An 11,452-nucleotide genomic window follows, 5' to 3' on the forward strand; every position below is an offset into this window, starting at 1 on the left:
AAATAAATGTACAACCCAATAAATAAATCTATCTATCTATCTATCTATCTATCTATCTATCTATCTATCTATCTATCTATCTATCTATCTATCTATCTATCTAATTTTTTTTTTTAGTTGTGCCCCCCAAAAAATTTCAACTTGCTGCCCCTTTAAAAATTGTCTGGGGCCGCCACTGAGAGGACAGTTTTCCTCTGTAAAATTGGAGATAAGATCAGTAAATTCCTCCTTTAACGTGAAGAAATGACAGTCATTTCTGTGCTGCTGTGTCCTTTGTCTCTCTATGTCCCGTCCTCTCCCCTGTGTGTCCATCTGTGGAGCTGGTATCCCTCCCTTTTTCTCTGTCTCCTCCCACCGCCGTCGGTCGGACGTTAACCGAGCCCCGCTGCCTCCGGTGAACACTCGTCGTCGTCGTCAGCCATGTTGTTGGTGTGACACACGGAGCTGTCAGCAATAGGTTCCCAGAGTTTACCAGCGTGGGTATAACTCATCAGGTTCGACTCTCCGTGGACAGTAAACTTGACAGCGTGTCCGAGAAAGCGCCAGAAGTGTTGAGAGATACTTTTGAGGCGGCTCGGAAGTTGGTGTTTTCTCTGGTTTGACCGTGGGAGTGAAAGGTACGCGAGCGAAACTGCTTGTCTAAGCACGACTGTAACTTTGATGTTAGCTTTGTAAAGAAACAAAACGATGACTTTTAACTTTTATTTATACTTTGAGCTATAAATAGTCCCGGTGTGTTTGCTTGTGTCGCAACTTTTGATTCCAGGAAATGTGTTGTAAAAATGATGTTTGTAGGGAGTGATGCAGCTCCTTTCTGCTGATCCCCCAAACTGGCTGTAGTTGTAGTTCGGTTAGCTAGCTAAGTTCTGTTCTCATTAGCCTGATACGTTCGTGGACTCTTGCAGGTTCGGTGTGGATGGGTTCACGTTTTAAAGTGAAGATCAGGCCTGTTGCTGGAAAGTTTGCAACGGCAGATTTGCCGGAAAGTCTCTTAAATTCCACTTGGTTGAAACTAGTCAAACAGGTTGCAGGGCTCAGTGAGTGGTGACAAGTGATCAGGGAATGTAACTCTATCAGTTCATCAACAGACACATAGAGGCCGGTGGATTGTCTGCAGAAAGGAGAGGTCTGTAGAGTGACTGTGCAGGTTTGGCTTTGATATTCAGCCTGTTGTGAGCTTTCAAAGCCAGGAGAGGATAAACCTAATCCCAATCTTTAGATATCTTAATAAAACTTTCAAAAGAGTTTAAAACAGTCATTAATTAAAATTTAAAAATACTATATGTATTCTAAAGAGGAATTAAAGTATCTTCAAAAGAGTTGTTGTGGATGTTGATGCTGTGGGCATTGAGGATCTCTGGTAGCAGTCAGTGTAGCAGCAAATTTGAAGAGGCCTCTGACCAAAGACTGTTTCTGTCTCGTGGCTAGCTGTGTTTCCATTACAAATGTGGGCAAATCTTTCTCTATATTCTGCTAAAAATAATAAAAAAGAAACACAGCTTTACAGTTACAGTATTTCCATTGAATAAGAAATTAAATAAAAGTCACATGTGAATAAGCTGGTTCATGCGATAAGTTGTTAAAAATCACGGCGGCGACGGATGTAAACAGTTACATGATACATAAGGCTGCACTGATTTATCGGCCAGCCGATTTCCTTAATTTTGGGAGATGGGAGATTGGCAGTTACTTGTGAAGCCGATCTTATTTATTTCAGCAAAGGTCTAAAAATCGACTACTGTCCTCTTTTGGACTCCTGTTAGAGAGGTTTGACTGATAGATTGGGCCATCAGGTGACATCTGCACATTTGTTGTTAACAATAGTAGATTTTCTTAATTTTGGGAGATTGGTGATCGGCTGAAACTTGCATGTGAACCCGATCTTATCCACCGATTTTGTCATCCTCTGGAAAGGTCTTAAAATCAACCACTGTCCTCTTCTGCTCTCCGGTTAGAGAGATTTGACTGACAGACCATTTGCAGTTAACGATAGTCACCATACTGTTACCAACTCAGCGATTTCCTTCCTGTATTTAGATTAGTTGGGTATTAGTTGGGTTTAATACAGATGTTTCTTAATAATTTATTTATTTTCCATCAAAGCTATGTGAGTTTTAGCTATACAGTTAATAAAATCTTTGTCAGTATGTCAAAATATCTGCATTGTGTAACTGAAGCAGAGAAGCTGCGTCAGCGGTGTGGTTGTGGGTAGAGAAATATTCTTGGTAAATATCCGTTATCAGCCTTTATAGCGATATTGGCCCAAAGGGTATCAGAAAAAGAGAACGTCTTGCCTTGAAATAAGCTTGGATTCAACTAGAATTATTTTTTAAATAAAAAATGATAGCTTAATCCTAAAATTAAGAGAGAAATTCTTCTCAATATTTGCTGGAATCTGGACCATAGTTGGTCTGGTTAAGCATGAACACAGCTGTAGTTTTTCTATACAAGTATTTGAAAACTTTAGTTGACTTTTTTTTTTTTTATTTAACCAAACTCTGCTCAACTTCCGGTAAATCTTTGGTTCAACATCTGACTTAGCTTTTTTGCTGGTGTTGTTTTTTTTATTGTAGTTGGAGTGTTTTTATTATATTAAACCACAATCAGAGAGACTGATTATTTTATAGCAGATAGATCAAACTGTAATGTGCTGCTATGTTTGCACTTGTACTCATTATATTGCAATGATCTACAAGTTTACAATCTCATAAACATAAAGCTGTGCAAATGCAAAACAACCACTGAAAGACATAATGAGTGATTTAAAATAACAAAATGCACAAATTAACCAAATCAGAGACATAGTTTAACCCAAAATGACCAGTTAAAACATAAAAACTGGAAAAAAGGATCCCATCCAAAATAAGTCATATTAACTATAAAGAGAGAAGCTGGATAATTTTCATTTGAACAAGACATAAACAGGTCACAAATTAAAGATCAATCAGCCTTAGATTTGAATCTGTTTTTATTCTTGACTGGCTGTTTGGTCCTAATATTCATTATTCATACTCCATAAATCTTTGATATGTCAAAAGTAAAAAATTCCCCACTATTCACACACTAAAAGTATATGTAGGGTATTCTTGATGTTCTTTGTTGGATTTTAGACTCTTTTTATATAACCTGTAGTAGATGCAGCGTCGTTGATTGTTGTCCATATCGATCTCCATGTTTAATCAGCAGCTTTCACGTGAAAATGCTCAGTTATCTGTTGAATAATCATCTTTTATGGGCTAAATCCACTAAAAAAACTGATATTCTACATTTTCCTCATATTTTTGTCAACTTTTTGCTAGCTTTATGATGGTTGGTGAGTTTCTCAGAAACGTATTTTTCAGAAGCCTTCAAATGTTGTTGCCACAATAAAAGCAGATGATGTTGATCGAGCATTGCAATATGTCCACAGAATGACTGGAAAACCAGTTTAAAATACCATTTTTCTTTTTTCTTTCTTCAGTTTATGTGCAAATCAGGGTGGGTCAAAGCAGGGAAGGGCAAGCCTTGCCTCTTAAAAAAACAGAATCCAGCAGAACAAACAGTGAAGCTAGTCCAACCTTTTAAACCTCAATCCAATCCTAGCAAACACCACAGCTGGATTTCTGCCTAATGGGGAGAAATCTGATGTTTATTGGTGAATTTTTGTCTCTTAAATGAATGAAAAGATAAATGAGACGCTCTCAAAAGGATAAGTCATCAAGCAGAAATAGTGTTGTGGTTTAAGCTGATGTCAATATTATGAGGTCAGTGTGAGAGGCGGCTGAATTTAATTTAATTTAATTTTTTTCATTTCAGTAAAATAGCCAGTTGGACAGCACTTGTTTCTCAGAAAATATGAATTAAGAGGCAATAGAGCACAAACGGCTGTTTATTATTTGCCCAAGTTATTAGATTTGGTTAGAGAAAAAGAAAAAAAAACTGGGAAAATGCTGTAATTTTTTATTTTCACTACTTTTCTGGGTCAAATCTCAAAGAGAAAAAGCAAATTAAGCAGAAAGGGGAGATAACAGTAAAATCAGCTCTTCTGCTGCTGAAGCAGATAAGGTCAGAGCCAACTGAGATATTTATCCAACACTTCTCTGTTGTGTGTATATGGTGGGTTAAAGACAGAAATGTCCCGGTCTGAACCAGAACCAATCCAGGCGAGGTATGACCATGAAACCAGATCAAACGTAGAGACGGAGACCACACTCTGAGGAAGTGGGGTGTTTATTTTACCGCCACTGCATGAGTTCACCAAGAAGCTTCCTGTGACTTTGGAAAAAACGACTTTCAACTCTTCAGTACATTAAAGTAAATAAGTTTGCTTATGTAGGCGCTTAGTTGTGATGTGTAACTCCAGCTAACAGTGGCGTTTTGTTGAGTATTGCTGTTATTAGTTAGTTTCTGTATAATAATGCTTAATTTAGAGGGGATATGAAAATGAAAGATGGACTTACCCGGCTTTTCTTGGTCAGTTTCCTAAGTACTTGAAGTCTGAGCTCTTGATTCAGATTTTTGACTAATATCTACTTTTTTTTTTTTTAAGACTAGTGCAGGGGCGTAAAATTTTCGTTTTGGGCCAAATCAAAAATCTGAATGTCCTTAATGGGCCGGTTGTGGGAGAATGTATTGATAAAACCAATTAAACTAATTGGAAGAGCTATTTATTAAAAATATCAATAAATAACTGTTCCTCCAGGACTCTGTGATTTAAAAAAAAAATATTTATCTATTTTTTTTTACAATCAAAATTATGGATTTTGTGGTACCAGTTTAGAAGTGTTTAGGAATTTTTACGACATTTGCGCAAATGTATGATGTTAAATATGACATTTTATTACTCATATCAATTATGGACTATAAAATCAAGTAAGGCTGAGGCAGCAGTCACTTAAGCTCAATGTTTTTGTCCAATATTTAGAAAATTTGCAGTAAAATCAGAAAAAATGTGGATATTTGTTGATTTAGTTTGAATTTTGCAGATTTGTGAAAAACTGGAAGGACTTGGTGATGAAATTTGGAGTGTAGAAGGCCACATAAAAAACTATGACAGGATAGATTTGGCCAATAAATAAATAAACATTAAACAGTTGTTTTAATCTCTGGCCTCATTAAAATAAAGTCTCAATATTTCCTAAATTTGTCAGACATGACATGACATTTCACCTGACTCACTTTTTCTCTGAACATACTAGCTATCAATCAGTTGGCATTTCAGTAAAATTGTCAATTCTGGTTATCGTATTTGTAATAAGGCTGTAACGATTCCTTGAATGATTTGAGTTCCTTGATTAAAATTCCTTGTGAAAAATTATGTGCCTAAAAGCTTTATCATTTAGTGCATCGTGTTCCAGGCAGGTGATTATTTATGTTGCGCAGTGCTTTCACTTTCGCTTCCACCTATGAGTTGCTGATGAAAATTTTCCAGTTCGGACCAGGGGGATTTTATTAATTAATGATAATGTCCAGGTTTTTATTGTTTTCCAGGGACTGGGAAGCGGTCTAGACTTAAATGCTTCACCACCTCTGCATGTTTGTGAAAGGGCCGTTTCATAAGTGACATGTTGGAGTCAACATGATTCATATTTCTATTTATGTGCCGAACCATGACAGCAGTATTGAGATGACTGAAACTGGTTCTCTTTGACGTTTGATCAGTGGGGATACACGAAGATTAGAAAATATGCAAACAATCTTTAAGTGAGTGAGAGTTCAGTGCCAGGAATAAATGTATTCAGAGTTATGGTGTGTTCCGCAGCTACACAGTGGATTTCCAGTGGCCAGTCGCTACATGCTACTGCGTACCGATTAGTTTAAGAGCCTTGGATATGAAAAGGGTTTAGCACATTTGACATTTGTTTGTTTTTACATATTTAAGGAAGTATATACTTGTCCCATTCTTTATCCACCGACATAATCCTACATTCACTACATGTATCATCCAGACAATAAAGGTGCTTCAAATCAAACATAGATCTGGTGCAGACAAAACACACATTTTATCAGTGTAAGCAATAATTTAGTCCATTCAGATGTATTCAACTGCATCCTTGTGCAATTTCTGCTTTTGGTAGTTTTGTATAATACTTTCTTTAGTAATCCGCAACAGGATAGGTTGCACTACTCTGCTTCATTGCTTCACTATTTGGTAGCCGTCAGCTGATAAACATGTTCTTCAGTGCTGTTTGTTTTTAGTGTAATTAGAATGTTTTTAGTGCAATTAGAAAGAAAGGACTGCGTCACTGCTGGTGCACAGAGAAAGTTGGTTTTCATGGAAAGTGGAGCTCCAGTAGCTGACCATTGCCCTGATTCCATCTGACTTTATTATAATGCAAATAGTGACTCATTCAGCAGATCAAGACCTCAGTGTAGACTCGGAGGAAAAGCGCAGGATGGTTTCTGAAAGTATTTGCATGAGGTTTGCAAAGCTGCGTCTGCTCCTGAAGTCAGCTGTTCTGTAGGTCAGGAAAACACGAAACCTCAAAGCAGCAATTCATTAAAAATCCTACAGCGTAATATTCTCATCAGCTCACAGCTTAAGACTGATCACTCCATACATTAAAAACCTCAGAGCTCCGTTTACTTGAGCTCTGGTGAGACAGAAAATGCTCCAGACTCATACTGGATGGATACTTGGTCTTGTATTTTGTTTTATGCTCCCTGTATTTGAACATATTGATTATAAAGCAGTAAAAAGCATCTTAGTTGGCCTGACCTTCTTGCTGATTTAGTAGATCTGCCCAGACACTGACTCATGCTACCTGATGTCAGAGAGACTTTTCAACCATAGGATGCTGCAGTTGGTTGGAGAAAATCCAAAACTTGTTAATTTTATTGTAGCTATAATTAAATCTGATGTCAAACAGTGGAGAAGAGCACTCTAGTTATTATGTAATATTATCTGTTAACCACAAGGTCCTTAATGCAAAGTCATCAGGGTTTCCCCTGGTGTATTACAAACCTGGCGGGCTGCCAGGCTTTACTTGCTCCCCCACCAGGCTAAGCATTGTTTTTGTTTATTTAAGGTTTTCTTTTAGGTTTCCATTTTATTAGGACTTTATAGTTGGGATTCAGGTATTGTGAATAATATCTTCCAATAACACTAGTGATATTTTACACGGTAGGCCGCAAGCGCATCTTCGACCGGGCTTAGCGAGTTTTATGGAGGAAACCCCGGTCATCATGATTTAAGCTGTATTTAGGCCCGTCATGATGAGCAATAAATCAATTAATCACATCGTAAATTAAAACAAGCTCAATAATTTCCATTTGTATGATATATTGTTTTTCACAAAAGCTGGATGAGGATAAAGTAGTCCTTTTGTCTCAACTAAGCCTATTTCTGAAGGACAAGTATGTTTACAGACTTCATAATTCATTTTATTTATTTATTTGTTTTGGATATTTAAAATGTCTTCCAAGTTCCTGCGTTAAATGTTCTTCAGAATTTAAAGTGTATTGAAATTTGAGGATGTTGTCTTGCATTATTATGATGTCATTACCATTATGTTACTTGAAAATAGTTTGAAAACGTTATTATCATTTATTGCAATAACTTCTGGGACAATTTAAAATTTGTTATTGTGACAGGCCTAGTTGTATCTAATGGAAAAAATGGATGAAATTATATCTGCATATCAGAAACATTTTGCTAGCATAGTTGACATTTTCTGTAATTGTTGGCAGTAATGTTGGAGTACCTCCAGGCTCTACTTTTGACCCTCTGATTGTTTTGTTTATTAATGGATTCTTGAAGTTTGTGTCCTGAAGAATGTCTATAAATGGAGTTGCAGATATTCAAGAATCAGGAAGACCTGATTTAGGAGTAACAATGAATATGTAGCTTGCTTTAGGAGCAATGTAGCTGCAAAGCTTTATAGATGTACACGAGTGTCATAATTATTTCACATTTGAATTACTGCATCGCCTAAAGGACGTAATGTTTCCGTCTTGTCATATCCTTCATCTGCCAGGTTTGCAGTTTACCTGACACTGATTGGTGCATGTTGTCCCATCTTACATAAAATAATAAAATGAATGACTTTTCAGGGAATTTGAGTTCTGCTTGTCTGCTGCACAGCTTGCTGCTCAATAACAAACTGGCTGCAGTTTTCCATTAGTGCCAGACTGCCAGTTGTCCACTTTATGATCCCCGTATTGATTCAGTAGTTTTATAGTTGGGATGAATGCAGTTACAACCTCTTACCTCCTCTCACACAACATGAGCATCATATCTGTCAGTCAAACACACATTGTGGGGATAAACTGTGTTTTATTTATTTTACAAATGGACTAAAACCTGAGTGGAAACCTTTGTGTTGGAGGCTTTTATAACATGCAGCCAAATAATTGTCACCACAGGCACATAGTTATTGATTTTTTTTAAATGTATTTGTTTTTTTCTGTTTAGGACTTCATTTTAGGATTGAATTATCAAATTAGGTAAGAATTTGGTTTAGGTTACGGCTGGATGCTGAACTTTAATTACTTGACCAGTGGCTCCCTTTTTCATTTTCTCTTTTTTTTATGTATAATTCTTATTTTACTCTTATGTATTAAATGTTAGGTGTTTTTTTTTTACCAACATTTTCCTACAAATCGACTCAGATGTTAAACTTTTGAAACTAATTTTGCTCCTTTCTTTGTTTGTTGCCGAGCAACACTCTCCATAGTTCAGAGTGATGTCATCAACCCAAGGTCCACCATTTTGCTTTGCAAGCATGTTTTTACAGCATCAATTTATTTATTAGGTTTCATAATATAAGGGTTGATTTATTACTTGTTGCAACAGGCTTAAACAAACTGCCAGAAAATTGTAAAACATCAAAAACACTGAGTCCCTTTAAATCTAAACCGGGGGTCTTCAACCTGCGGCTCCGGAGCCATAAGTGGCTCTTTGAATGATCCACAATGGCTCTTAATAACTCCATACTTAGAAACATGTAATGTTTCTAAGTATAAATCTTATCACCAAATCCTGGTTTAATCAGTTTTTCATGTATTAAGTGGATTTTCTATGACAGAATGACACTAAAAATACCAGTTACAATACTTTAAGTTCTACTTTATTTTGTAAATAAGTTGGAAATAATGTACTTTTTTTATTTTATTTCATTTCATTTCATCATTTCAGAAAGAAAGATATCAACATTCTTATATTTATATATCTTTATTCTGAAACTCAAAAACAGAACTAAAATGTGGATCTTTAAAGTGACAATTTTTCCAAAGTAGCCTTTTACCAAAAATAATTTAAATATGTGGTTCTGAACAAATCTTAATTTGCTGCACTGAAGGGAAATCTGGCTCTTAGCATTGTAAAGGTTGCAGACCAATGATTTAGACTAAAAGCCCAGATGTTTAGAGTTACTTTTGAACCATAATTAATAAAAATACTAAACATTGTGATATGTAATGATGCCACTTTGCAAAATGTAATGCTTCAGTAGTTGACTGTGTTCTATACTTTTGTATTTTAGTGTTTTTATGATGTGAAGAAATCACTTTGAACTGCCTTGTTGCTGAAATGTGCTTTATAAATAAACTTGATAAAAATACATGAACTTTTTGGAAAAATTAAATCATTCTCATGTCTACCAGTACCATTTTATGTGCTGAGAAATCCAGATTAACCTTTCAGCCATGAAATTAATGAAGTAAAAAGTGAAAATAGAGGTTGAATGGACAAAAGAATAAAGTTAAGAATGGAAGGACAGGATCGTCTGTGGAGTGATGTGGAGACGGATAAGAGGCAGATGGCAGGCAGCGGCCCGGTCCCTCCTTGCTGTTTTCTGCCTGTATGAGAGTAACAACCAGACCACAGGCTTCACTTTCACCCTTATTATGTTTCCTCTAATTACCAAATAACTCGTGCATCAGCAGAGTCCTACTATCATTTATCGGTCTAATATCTGCTTCCCTCCTGTGCTTAAATATTAATATATCTCCTTCAATATCACTTTTCTTGTCTGGGAAAATCAACTTTTTTGACTGATGTTTAATGAGGAAATGTTTACCACTGTTTGGTATCAGACAGGAAGCTGAGCTGTGCAGAAAGATTAGGGCGTCTGCTCCGTTCCTTCGTTTAGAGTGACCGACCGATGGCTGAGAGATAATCAGAAAGGAAGCAGGTGTTCAGCACAAGCCTAACGACAATACAAAAACCAAAGAATTAACTAAATACGTTTATAACGCAGAGAGCTATAAATATTAGATGTTACGTCAGCTCACTTCTACTTTGTTGGTGTTAAACCACAAAATGTTTTTTTTTAAAGATGACATCGATAAAATATGTAGCAGAGCAAATTTGAAGTTAGTTTGATAAAGTCAGGTGGCACAATAATTGTTTGTATGTGACTTTGTTTATATATGTTTAAGTGCATTTTTATAAATTCATTACATTTATCCTGCTTTAAAAAAAAAACAACCTTATAGTCTTTGTCCCATTCCTGTTGGACTTCCTGTAGCTCTGGTCATGTTGCTTAAATTAAATTTTGATTTAATAATTGCTTTTGATGTTCACTCAGGTTGATATTAGCATTTCTTTAATGATGCAAAAATATTTAAATGTGGCAAAATGTCAAAAACAAACACCTTGTTATGGTGCGGTATTCACTAGTGGTACTTGGTTGAATTGAATGAATCAGTAACTTTTTTCTTCTTTTGTGCTTGTAAAGAAATTGTGATTCAGATGCACCATGTTTACAGATCACACCCTCTTCCCACACATAACCTTTAAAAGAGATATTCCCTGGTAAAGATGGTAAAAGTTGATGTAATAACTAATCTGAGATCAGCTGACAGTCAAAATTCATTGAATCCTCATTGATTATAGGATTCAAAGTATCGCACCAAAAGCTGCTTAGATTTCAAAATTAAATGTAAAAATTAAAAAAAAAATTGTAACCCAGATGTACTATTGTTTTTTTTGTTTGTTTGTTTTTTATTCTACATTTAGCTTATAAACTGCTGTGCTGGTGTTTAGAAAGAAAAAGTAATTAAAATTGGACATTTAAATCTTTATTATGAACGAATTGATTTATCTGCACCGATTTCCTTAATTTGGGGAGACGGGTGATCGCCCCACACTGACATGTGAAGCCAATCTTATCTACCTCAGCAAACATCTAAAAATCATCCACTGTCCTCTTCTGCTCTCCTGTTAGAGAGGTTAGACTGGCAGATCGGCCCACCAGTTCATGTCTGGAGTTAGTAATCGTCACTTATCATTTTTCATTTTAATGCTCTTGAAAAGCATTAAACCAAGAAAAGACATAATTTTAGATCATCAGTTCATCCCAAAACTGCAATAGATGCACCCATCATTTTTATGTCCTAATGTCCGCTTAATCCTATATAGTAGTGTGTGTGTGTGTGTGTGTATGTATTAGGGCTGTTGTAAACGAATATTTTAGTAATCGAGTAATCTATCGATTATTCTTACGATTAATCGAGTAATCGGATAAAAAAA

General features: G+C 35.9%; 1 protein-coding gene across 1 annotated transcript in view; it reads left to right on the forward strand.

The window, feature by feature from the left end:
• The first annotated feature begins 262 nt into the window (after positions 1–262).
• Positions 263–11,452, forward strand: part of LOC103129362 (intersectin-2-like) — a 46,662-nt gene continuing 35,472 nt past the window's right edge. The window contains exon 1 of the mRNA XM_007540418.2: positions 263–617. The gene's annotated coding sequence lies outside the window, so the exon portion shown is untranslated. The remainder of the gene's footprint in view (positions 618–11,452) is intronic.

This window comes from Poecilia formosa, unplaced genomic scaffold (assembly GCF_000485575.1).
Source record: "Poecilia formosa unplaced genomic scaffold, Poecilia_formosa-5.1.2 Scaffold539, whole genome shotgun sequence".
Taxonomy (NCBI): domain Eukaryota; kingdom Metazoa; phylum Chordata; class Actinopteri; order Cyprinodontiformes; family Poeciliidae; genus Poecilia; species Poecilia formosa.